Genomic DNA, 13,363 nt, shown 5'->3' with positions numbered 1-13,363 from the left:
TAACTGTGTCATGAGTCCCACGCCCCATCTGGCACTCACAGCCAATCATGTGTGGGCTGCCATTAGCTCTGTACGCCACACTCTACATATATTCCTCCTACTTTTGTAGAGCAGTCTACCCGTTTTTTTATCACTTAATTCCTCTTAGCAATGGGGAGAAAGCATCCTCCACCCCACCCCCACCCAATCTGTCATGGTGTAGGAATATATATAATTAGGCAGACTAGTCAGTTGGACAGTTCTATTAATTCCCCCTAGTGGACAGAAAGGCAATAACTATTAAAAGGAGTGAATATGTTAACCATATATGCCCCTCTTTCATTATATTCTCTGCCTTATTGGTTAAAGTTAGGGTTCCAAAGCCCATACATAAAAAAAGGACTGGATATGAATAAAAGTTGAATAAATTAGAGTATTTTAATACAAACTGTCTGAGAGTCTTCCCTTTTTACATGCATTTCTCAAACTAACATGCGACAACTTACAAAGAAAAGACCATATAACAAAAAGTTCTTGTTGGATGTAGCTGAATGGAATATGAGGCCGTTTGAAAGCTATTCATGCTCTGCTGAAGTTTGACATTAGACACCAAGATGAAGCAAAAATTCCATTTTGCAATCAGCCCATCAAAACTTTGCTGAAACATTTTGAGAAGTACTGTAGATAACCCCTTGATCCTTCAAAGAACTACAGACTTTTCCTCCCACACACTCTCTCGCACACACAGAGAGATGTACACTCATTTCTACACAACCAGACCAGAAGGATTTAAAAAAAACTTGAAACTGGTGCAACATCAGTGTTCTTGGAAAGGCCCTACATTGACCAATCAAACATATGCAAGCATGCACACTGATTACACTACTTTCTAACACAATTTCTGAGTTTTTATCTTGCAACTGTGTACACTTTCCAGAGCTGTAAAATTCTAATAGTAGCACCGACAAGGACCGTGGAGTTTTGTGACATTGGATATACTTTCAAATTAATGGATCTATCACTCAGACTACACTTCTTGGTCATATTTCACCATCTCCCTGGTAATTATTTGTTTTAGTTTAACTTATTTATTAACGTAATTTATTGCAGTTCTGCTTTCAATGTGATTAAAAACAAAACAAAACAGAAAGTTAGATGCTGAAATCACAATCCAAGGTATTAACTCACACCTGGTATTAACATGGGTGATCAGCTCATACTGTAAGTTGACAGTGCTTAAGATAATTTACACTTGGCATTAAATGCGTCTGCACATATATCTCGAGTCACCACTCGTGATGATGACTCAGTTCCATGCTCATGCTTAGGAACATATCCATCCACACACAATACGGTCACTGCTTTAAGCAGGCACCTGTGAGGCAGTGAAACAAAACAAAGAAACATACACATTGTCATCTGTCATCTGGTCGTATCAATCCTGTCTCCATCCCCCACTGATTAGGGATAATTTGTAAGTAGTAAAAAACTGCCTCAGTTTGGAAACACTCATATAGATCATAATACTGCAGGTATCTAATACACTCAGAGCAGATTTGTTGAGTTTGCAAAATGTTGTTTTATTTCTGCATTATGACATTATGACACTGGCTCAATTTCAGTAATTTCATTTGTTAATTTAATCTTGCTAGGTAGGAGCGATGTTACTTCAATATGTCCTCAATGTGTGTTTGTTAGATTTACAACTGCACTTATACACCGATCAGCCACAACATTAAAACCACTGACAAGAGAAGTAACTAACATTGACCATCTTGTGACAATTCAATGTTCTGCTGGGAAACCTTTGGACCTGGCATTCATGTGGATGTTACTCAGACATGTACCACCCACCTACACCAGACCAGGCAAAGGCCCCCACTAACAACATTCTGTCATCAGGCACCACAGGACACCCTCAGAAGGACCATGTCCATTCACTGATGAGTCACAACTGTTTTTGGAGTTACAAGGGAGACCTACACAATATTAGGCAGGTGGTTAATGAAAGTAAAGCAATGTCTGTTTCTGGTGCAGATGCATGACAACTCTGTTATCACCATCATCATGTAGCACACACCAGTGAGACTTCAAACATGCACTTATTGCACTTCGGTGAGAAACACTGAATGTAAAGATAACTGAGCTGAGAAACATGAATACATTATTATTATTCTTTTTTTTACAGGTTGATTTGTTGCTCTTTTGAAGGCTGTGTGACGTGTGACTTCAGGCAGTAATCTTTTTTTGTGTATGTACGTGTGAGTGTCAGTGAGTGTAAAGAGCACTTATTGCCCAGTACTAAAGTAACACAGCAGCGTTATAAGACATATTTTTCTGCTGGCAAGTACTTAATCTGCTCTCCATCTTAACACAAGTGTGCAACAAGCACACACACACACACACACACACACACACACACACACACACACACACACACACACACACACACACACACACACACACACACACACACAGGCACACACAGCTGATTGCCAGAAGCCCATTTAAAGACTGATGTCCCTCAGCCTCGCCGCAGGCACAGCTCCAGGTTGATTACTGCTGAGTGCGCTGCAGCTCAGGCATGACTGACTTTCTGGCACACAGTCGCTTTGATCAACTTAGAGTTTTGCAACCGGATCATGGGTTTCATCTTGAGTGTTTGGTGAGTTACGGGGCTTTTGGGGGTGATGCTAAACTAGTAAGAGATGTCAACTAGACATTAACACATTTCACAAATACACAACACGATTGAACAACCTTGATGGGCAATGTGTTAATTAAAACACTTTGAACGCCACGGCTGCTGCGGACACCGGAAAACTGAACAACGGCTGTGCTGCGAATGAGCCGAAATCAGTTTTAGCCGAATCTTATTTGTGAATGACTTTGAGTCGGTCTCCTTGGTAACTGTGCCAGACAGTGTTTGGGCTGCGGTCAGCTCGAGGCAGACAGTAATTAATAATCAGGTTAGAACAAGAGGATATTGAAGCGCTCTCTGAGCTGCTGCTAGCTTCCTGGCTAGTGAGAGGGACAGAGATACGCACGAGGACACACACGCACGCACGGACATAATTGTTGACACTGAGAGAGGTTTGGGAAGGAGAGGCTGGTAAGTGCGCTTGAAGGTGAGCCACTGGGCTGTTTCGTACAATGAGGGTTAACAAGAGGCTGCAGCAATCTCAGCATGATGGGAACACACTCAACCACAGGCAGGCTAGTGTTAATCAGCCAGCCAACCAGCCAGTAGCTCCCTGTGAAGTATGTGTGTAATTAACAAGCATGAAGCTCTAGGAAGTTGACTCACCATTTCAAACCTCCCGTCTTTTAAAAAGAGCCCACCAGTTACTTTGTCATCAATTGTGTATCCGTGCGCCCATGTGTGTCTTTGTTCTCAACAAGAGAAACCCCATCTGTTGGTGACACTGTCCCCATTTATGGACAATGGGATGAACCCAGCGCCACCTGTATCTGTGTTATCAATGTTATATGGGGGATGTGCCATTTATCTCGACAGGCAGATAGCCTGATTTATGGATTATATTGTTTGTTGCGAGTCAGGCAGTCTGGAAGATAAATAGATTTGATTCCAGGGGACACAGGCCCACAGGGTGTTATGTGATTTGATTTGGTTCATATTTGCATGAATCTGATTGTGTAAATTTGCCTTGTCAGTGCAAACTGATTTCTGGTAACAGAAATGTGGGGAAATTGCACCATTTATAAGAACTTTTGTTTGGCTCATTGCATGGTGCAGTGATCTAGAAGTTATACAAAAGAGACAATCGTAAAATCACTTAGAAGTATTTTGGATCATGGATTAAGGAAAGGCTGAATTAAGTGTGTGTTGTGTTGAAATTTAAACTGATTTGAGAAAATTTGTTCAAGAGGCAGTGAGGGAACTAAACTTTAAGCAAAATAAATCAGCAAAAATAATAAAATTTGTTAACCTTCATTTCAAAAACAGTGAAAGGCTACAGTTAAACCTGGGATTAGAGCAGTCCTAGTCAACATGCTCCAGTTGTATTTTTAGGTTTTCCATACTGGCACTACTTGTCACCAGCGTCACCAAATGAAAAAGTGATTCCAACCTTACGCCATGACATCAGTGACCGGAATATTACAGCTTTCATATATATATTTTTTTGTGATCAAAAGTACTTTCTTTGCGTATTTTCAGCAAATAACAGCCTTCAAAATGGAAATTACCGCCTGTGCCGTCACACACCAGACATTACAAGACACTTGAAAGCTTTCAGCCAATCACCGAACCAATTACAGTGCCTAAACTGTGTTTCTCTTCTCTAATCACATCTATTCACATTCACGACTAAAAAGGTACATGATTTTCTCCTATTTCATTCACTAAATTTTAAGCAGTTATTAAAGGCTACAGGAGGGTGTCATGCGATATCAGAAACAAAAAGGCAATGTTAGTTATGAAAGTAGCTCTGTTTCACCCTGGTCCCTAGTCAGTTAATGCAAAATGGTTTATACCTTGCCTCTGAAACCTCTTGCTGTAAACTTAATTTAGATGCTTCATTTAGTCTGATTGCTGCTGTAGGCTAATAGGTAGTTTAATCTACGGTAACAGCGCAGAGCATTTGCAGAGCCTGTGCAAACCCTAGCGCCGTAACTGACATGCACCTTCCCAGAAATGTAACAATGCCGTGGCGACGCAGACCACAAGAGCTGTGACTGGTCTGCTTGGTAGTTGCGTGTTTCTGCTTTAGTATTTCCGGCTGCTTCTCCATCTCCACAATTATCAAATTGATTGTTTGGGATTAATAAAGAATTGGTAAGGTTAACTGAGGAGGTTTGGAGATACAGACATTTGTATGACTCATGTTCGGCGAAAGTTTCAGTCGCCATTGTTGAAAGTGCAGCAGGAAGTAAAAACAAAAATGAACCTGACTGGCAAAAAAGACACAGCGGCGACTAACGTTTGGGTGACGTTGTTACAGAGCGAGTCAGACTGACGGGCGCACGAGTATAAATGGCTAGCAGCGGCATAGGCTATGCGCATAAGTTACAGTGTCAAGGTCCCACAGTACTCTAAAAGAGCCTTAAGAACTACCTAATGACTTGCTGCAGCTACTAGCAACTAGCATCTCAGATCTATAGGAGCTTTCACACCTCCACCATGCATCATGGTATTTTGCAGTGTGAACTTGTGAAGAGGTATTTAAGGCCAGTTGAAGGTCAGTGTGATAACTGTGTGACCCCTTTACTGAAGGCCCTCTGCTGCGTAGGTGACTGTGGACCTACACTTCAGTCGTCAGAGAGACTTGGTGAGTCGTGTGACAAAAGCATGACACAAGGAGAGTAACAATGAGAACAGCATTTTATTTTTTTTTTTGAAAGAAGCCAATCTTTTGGTTCATTTTTTTTCTTTTTGGCAAAGATTATTTGTTTTTCCTGCTTTCAATTCTATTTTTGATTTGCAAGACATTGTACTTCGCTCTATTGGGTTTGATTTATAGAATCCATGTGCTGCTGTGTGCCTGTGTAGGGTTCTACCAAGTGGCTGCATGAGAGGCAAAATGTACATCTGAGTCAGATCTATGGCCTCTGCTTATAGTGAAACCATGTCTCTCAGTGGCCCCACAAGCAGAAAAAAATTGAATTAAAATTCATCCCTTCTGCATTTGACCCATCCATTTGTTCACACAGTATTGTGTACAGTCTGAGCAGTGGGCTACTGCCTCCAAGGTGCTATGCCAGGGGAGCAAATTGGGGGCTGATGCTTGCTCAAAGCACCTCAGCCATGGACATGGTGGGAAGAAACACCTGTGACCGTTTCGGTCCCAAGCTTTGTCTCTAACCACTACTCCACAGTTCCTCCGCTTCTTATGTAGAAGTTAGTGCAGTTCAGCATTTGTTAACTCCAAAACCCAACACGGTTTTCTCAGTCGTCATTGTTTAAAGAACTTCCGTAACATGTAGCAGATAGGTAGGCCCCAAATGCAGTACACAAGGAAGCAAAGCAAGATGGAAAAATAATGTTCAGTTTAATGAGACTTTCAGCAAAGGTAACAAAAAGTGCTGCAGAATGAGGTAGGGTCGCACGAATAATCCAAATACCAAAAAGACATCAAAGCCCAGAAGAATGAGGGAACACAGGCAAGGAGCCATGAGGAAAAAACGCAGGGAGCACATACAGGGAGCACACACAGGGAAGAACACACAGGGAAGAACACAGGTACATTCAGGGTGAGCGCACAGAAAAAGAAGGAAACACAAGGATCAGTGAACAGATGAACTAACAAAGAGAGAGGCAGGACTATATACGTATACACTGAGAACTAATGAGAGAACAAGACACAGGTGAGACCAGTTAGGGAGGAGCAAACCACCAAGAGGATGGAAAGCAGACAAAGACAGGAAGTACAACTACTTTAAAGACACAGGGTAAGGGAACATTTCAAAATAAAACAACACTCAATAGCATTACAAGCACACAGAGAAACTCAACACAGCGACATAGAAATCACACTGATGACTAGTGTTGTGGACAAATTACAGAGCAATGGCAACACACAAGCGTATAAATGCTCATAGCAAGAGTACTGAGGAAACATCTGTAAACATCTTTTTTACTAAACTGCCTCTCCGCATTCACACTGATCACATGGCTCACCTCCCATCAAGTAAATTCTGAAACATTTCTGGCTAAGTATGATTTAGTTTTCATTGTTTGAAGCAGAGATGCTGTTGAATGTAATGTAATCACTTGCTATAAAAGATACTGTAAGTCTACTGATACTGGAAAATTCACCATAATCTGTTAACCTTAACCTTAACCACCTCTTAACCTGACAGTCATCCTTGCGTATCTTTTGTTTTTTACACATAGAAATAAAATATACAGTATGTTTTAATCCAAATAGTGTAAACCGTTCGCCACCAAATGCAGGCGCTTCCTGCAGTTTTTGTGATGAACTGGTCTAGACAAGTCTTAATACGGTTCAAACACATTAAGAAGATTTTTGAGGATAGCAATTTAGAAAAAAAATAAAAGAAGAAGACATCAAAATGTAAAATCTGCTCTTCCATAATCGTTCTTAATCTGATGGAACTATAATATCAGCTATGGCTATTAACAGAGCTCTTTGTCCTTTGCTCAGCCTGGCGGCGTACATCTTCACCTCTTTACATTATTTAAAGCACCAAGGTATTTCTCTGCTCCCCCTCCCTCCCCCTCCCTTCTACTCATTCCCTTCACCTTTTTCTTTCCTCTACACGCCTTTCATCTACAAGTATTCTCCTGATCTCTTATGTCTATATTCTCCGCCACTTTCATGTCTTCTTGCTGCTCTCCTTTTCTCACTTCATCTTATCCTCTCATCTATATATTCTCTCTTCCTTGTCCCACTGTGCTCCTCACCTGGCCTCGCGTTTCCCCTCGGCCCTCCACTCCTTCCCAGACTCTCACTTCTCTCCTGTCTACCTCCGGCCATTCCTTTCCTCTCGTCTCCCTCCACCCCTCCGGCCCTCGCCCCTCCTTGCACCACATTGGTTCACCCTCCGATGATTGCAGAGCACATTGCATTTGACATAAAGACAAAGGGCTGAGTACACATGTGGTTTCTCCTGTGTAATATGAAATATTAATGCAGGCATAATTTGGCTCCCTGGATGAGGGGTGGAGGCGGGGGGTGGTGGGCTCTCTGTAATCACCAGTGACTGCTGTTTCCTTCCCCAAAGGATGGAAAGGCTGTCAGGAAGGATTGAGAAACTGTAACGATAACAACAACAGAATGCTTACTGTTGGCGGGCCACCGTGGCCTATTTCTGTCTTGGTGTTTAATGGTTAGATTGGCTTATTGCCCGAGTTACTGAGGCAGCTCTCCCTGTCAAGCTAAAGGTGCTATGTGCAGCACTTTCAATTATCAATGGTCATGCTCAAATTAGTTGTGATAGACTGGTATAATTACCATAAACAATTGGTAGTCTCTCTTGCGCACCAGTGGCGCTGTTAGTCCTACGTCTCATATTCGCCAGAAGCAACTTTGCTTCCAAGATGGTTCTGTTTGCCCTATTTGATTCCACGTTTGCTTTCTTAAGGATGCAATCCATCCATCCATCCATACCTCTGTTATGGAGTAGTGGCGTCTATAGTTCAACTTCTCTACCACAGCATTTCACATGGAAATACTTTACTCTTTACTCCAATTTGATTAATATAGTTACGTTGCACATACAAATCAAGCATACGTGACCATTTCATCCATTGTAAACAGTAAACAGTAAAACACTTCTTTCAAATCTCTGCATATATCTCTAAAAATACATATTAGGAATACTTAAATTTAAGTACTTAACTGGTGGAACAAGTTGTGAAGACAATATTAAGATATCAGTATGTTATATCATACAAACAGCAATACATTTAGAGATGCAGCAGCCCAACAGTGTCTAGCCCTTAAGCATCATTATCATCATCACGTATGTCTCATAATGTATGATCATGCAAGAGTGTTTCTCTGAAGCTGCGTTTTAATGCAAAGTGTTCATCTCTGTATCACTCAAAACTTTAGCATCAAAGCCAATCCTGTGCACACACACACGTTTGTACAACTATCTTAGTGAGGACATTCATTGACATACTGCATTCCCTAGTGTCTTACCCTAACGATAACCTAAATGTAACCTTTACCCTGAAACCAAGTCTTAACCCTCAAACAGCCTTGTAAAGAAGTGAGGACAGGCCAAAATGTCCTCACTTTGCACAAATGTCCTCACTCCATTGGTGTAAAACTCAAACTGGTCCTCAGAAAGATAGCTGTACAAGTGCATACACACACACACACACATATATACACGCACATGTACACACACTTTCTTCTCATGGGAACCAGTGTTTTGCGTCCTCTTTTTCTTTCTTCTCTCGCTCTATCACTCTGTCGCTCCCTCTTCCACACACACTCACGCTGGGTGACACGCAGACAAGGTCACATTTGTCTTTCATATGTTTAATTCTCTCTGAATAATTTTTTGTCTCTCTTTCTTCCTTTCACACGCAGAATCGCAGACACTCGTCTTTCTCACATAACACATAAACACACACACACGTACACCCGTACACACACACACTACAGTTGCATCACTAGTGAATTACCATGCTGTTCCGCGTTATTAAACATGACACTCGGCCCAGATAATGGAGCCTTTCTTCATCTCAATTTGGAAGGCTAATCTTATTGCTTTGATTAGCAGCAGCTTCATTTGCATATCAAGGCTTTCCCTCCTTTAATTCCTCCATCGCAAATCCCCTCTTTATAGCTGTAGATAAAAGGAATCTATCTATATGTATCTTTCTTTGGAATCTTTTCTTCCTTCCCCCCTTGTTCTTTGTTAACTACTTGTTCATATAGTTGTTTTGTCTTTCTCGTGTTCATCGTCAGCTCTAAACCATCTTTATTTCTCCACTCCTTCACATGTACAGAAAGATGACTATCATAAAACAAGCAGAGTGGCTGAAGTAACGCATGACCTCATCCGCATGTGAGCGGGCGTTAGGTAAATGCCAGCAATCCAAGTTACTTATTATCCAGTTGGATTCATGCCCTGGGAAATTAGAGATCAGGAGGAAAACTTTCAGCAAAAGTTTAATTTGCAGCTCGGCTATTAAAATGTAACCACGCGGTTATAACACTGACAATAAACTCAAGCGAAAACTGTACTTTGCTCACTATTCACTATAATCGAGATTAAGTTTGACCCTGAGACAAATCCTCAACAGTAAACTGAAAGAATTATTTTTTTCCTGGGCTGCTCAACAAAATGACTCATTCAGGTTGAAGGAGAAGCATGACAATTGCAACATGTCCCTAGATTACAAGTGTTATGAACTTTTTAAAATGATATGCTTCACAGCACAATCTGACAAGTTGTCCATTTAAATTGACACTTTTAAAAAAAAAAAATACTTTGCAGTCTGTCACTGTCTATCACAAGTTATCTTAAACTAATTGTGATCAAAGAACCATAGAGGAAACGCGGCAATATCCCGTCAAAAGAGCTTATGACGTATACATTTCTGAAAAGTTCACAGTCTTACATTTCCCATAATGTGTATTTCAGGGGTTAGGGTTAAAATGCAGCACGGATTGTTTATTCATATCTACATCCTTGGCTGTAGCCCAGCTCGAAATGAGCCGTCTCAATGCCTTTGTTTGATGCCGACATAACTCCAGATGTGTGAAACGTTCTGTTCCTTCTAACTTTCTTTCTGAGTGATCACTTATAAATATAGCCGGAATCACAGCTGAGCCGTTGTCTTTAATCCGTGTGTATTTCATCAGATGACAATGAGGTTATTAAATCAAGATTTTATCGGCGCAGAGCAGCAGACTTGAAATGGCTTGGAAGTTACCGCTGGCTAGTGTGGAGTGCTCATAGGCTCATTTCACTCACTATTTCAAACCCGTTCTGTTGTCTGACAACAGAGGGGAACATATAAATGAGAAGAGCATTATTGGGAATTTGGCTGTACTGAAATACAGTGTATGCTAGCACAGATAGTAGGAGAGAGTCAAGCTGCTGCAAAGGGCTGACACATACTGTGCACAGTGTTGCCACAGCTGATGTTTTCAAGCTCAAAGGCTGATCAAAAAACACCAAAACACACACAAAACCACCCAGAATATTAGATTGTCTAGTTTAGTACTTTGACCACCCTGATTCGTTACATTAGTGTAGTCTATCATATAAAAACCGTGCAGTTGAAGCATGGAAATCATGCAGTAGCACCCAACCACCACAGCTGCTCACATCTAGGCACTAGGAAGCCATGTGATAATGTCACGTAGTCCAGTGATGAGCCTTTGGAACTACTCTTTAGAAAGAGGCCGCTCTTTCAAATGAGCATCAAAAAGTCATTTGAAAAAATGTCAAAGTAATCCCAAACTAGCCCAAATTTTGTTTGCCTACACATCTCTACTTTTTCGCAAAATAAATTTTGAAACTGCGTACTTGGCCCAGAAACCTTCCAATCTGGCCTCACTGACAACTAAGCAACTACTGACTGTGTCAAAACTTACAGTGAAGTACAGTGTAAATGACAAAATATTGGATGGATTCTGCACAATGGCCCGTTCAGAATATCACTGAATAAAACTGTTTGTTATTTATGCATTTGTAAAGATCACTACTGTTGTTGTTGGTGAAGCCTGTTTTATGGTAAAGCCTGCTTATGCCACTACGGAAGTACAGATGCTACTGTTTTAAATGAGAAAGTTTATCAGCATGAATGACCCATGCTGAGGAAAGAGCTTGAGAATGCTTCCTCCTTAGTTGGGTTTACGTGTACACAAGAGAAAACAACGCAAGACAGCTCCCTAAAACTGAAGCCAAGTTTGAATGCGGCGTCGTCAAACGCGTTCTGCTCGGCCATGTGCACACGTCATGTGACTCTGTACCACACAGTTAGCTCAGCTGATGTAAAATTCTAAAGATTCTGCAGAATGGGCGGACAGTAAGTTAAATCTGATGAGAAAAGTGTTTTTTTAACGGCATCCGCGCACTCCGGCGTACCAGCCTCTGAGTGAGCATGTGCGAGAGTGAGGAAGGGCAGACAGACACAGTAAAACTGAACGAAAGAGATAGTGGGTGTCTTTTATAGGATGTTGGCCAATATGATGTTTTATGTATCTATAAAGAGCTCCAAGGCCATGTTGACTTTTCATGGTTTAGAAATGCTATCAGGGCTCTCTGAAAATGGCTGCATTGTGCGAGATCGAAGTTAAGTGCAGCATGAAAAGCTTTTACCTATTCACAGTTTGTCAAAATTGAAAGCCCGAGGTGCTTTAGTCATATAGTCGCCTTAATGGACAATTTTCACCCACTGATGTGTACAAGCAACATTTTATTGCATTTGTGGTAACAGTGTGGCCGTGTACTTTTTTTCTTAAAGGTTGTTTTCATCACCGGTTTGCTGTTCTTTATTTTACTTTCCCGCAACACATCTGTCACAAGCAATTCAGTTATCTGTAGGGAATAGTATTGCTTCAATCTACAAATTGCTTTTGTCTGCTTAGGGCTCGTACACTTTCTGTATTATTTATAGGTTTTTGGAAAGTTAACAAAACAACATCTCAATCAACAGTTCAACAATCACAGATTCTCTTCTACTGGGCCCCTATTCAATCATATCAATCCTAGAAGTCTGACACGGCTTATTGTTATGCTCGTAATGTTGTAATCTAAATATACAACCTTTCTATAAATGTCCAACGTCTGCACTTGTCCCATTAAAACCCCAAAGCCAACAGTGAATGGATCGAGTTTAATGGATCACAAATCTGTTATATGCCCCAGATTATTGTCCCAAAGCGGAAGAGGCCGTCTTGTTACACTGGGTGATTGGGTTGTTTTATAAACAGGAAGTTCCACACTGGTACTCTAAAATGTGGAAGTCACAAAAAAAAGGCTGCCAACAGTTTTCAGCGAAAGCACTACTTATTCCTTTTCACGTCTTCAGTGCCCAGCTCCTCCATCTTAAGCAGGAAGCCATGGGTGAAGGGGAAGAATGCAAAAGACAGTGTATAGGTGTGGGGTAATATGGAGAGGTGATACATAGAGGTTTTGGTCTTTTTATTGGATTTTGTTGACGACTGATTTTAGTAAAAAAAAAAAAAAAAAAACCTTGTCATACTTTCCCTCTTTAAAGACAAGCTAACCGATACCACTTAAGCTGCGTTTTCTCAAAGGGCCCCTCTACCAGAGAACAAGAACACATTAAAATGCATTTAGATTTACATTACATTTGTAAATTATCCTGTAAAAAAAAAATAAATAAAAGTTCATAATCAAGCTTTTGAATTGTGTTTTGCTTTTAGACTAACAAAATAATTACGCGCCCTGTAAAGGACTGATATGGTTCCAAATTTCATCATATTCTGGAGCTTTTTCAATGCCAGACCATGAATAAAGTCCTTGTATGAGATGATAAGAGTGTGATGACCCTTTTACACGCTTAATTATTTCCATTTTAGAGATAATAAAATACTTCAAATGAGGGATAGTATTTTAAAACAAAGCTCTTTATTTGTTTTTTGAGTAGCCGTAAAAGTGGAGGGTGTAACCATAAAGCCATTGCGGGAGAGTTCACTGACCTAGAGGTGAGCTCGCAGGTCACCCTGATCAGCATTTTACTCGCTGCCTGTGAACTCGGTATACTCCCATTTCTGCGGTTTATTGCCCTCTCCTTTGTAGCCTGTTGTACTCATCATCCTCAGTTGTAATTGCTCTCTTGTGTCATGGCATGCCAAAAAGGGAGGTGGCGAGAGATGTACAGTATATAAGCAGGGTACAGTCTTAGCCTCAGTACCTTGCATCTCTAGTAGCTTGGTTCATCATCTCTGCTCTCTCACCTCCACCC

Source organism: Chelon labrosus (assembly GCF_963514085.1).
Source record: "Chelon labrosus genome assembly, chromosome: 6".
In the NCBI taxonomy this organism is placed as follows: Eukaryota; Metazoa; Chordata; class Actinopteri; order Mugiliformes; family Mugilidae; genus Chelon; species Chelon labrosus.
Note: the sequence above shows the minus strand (reverse complement) of the source record.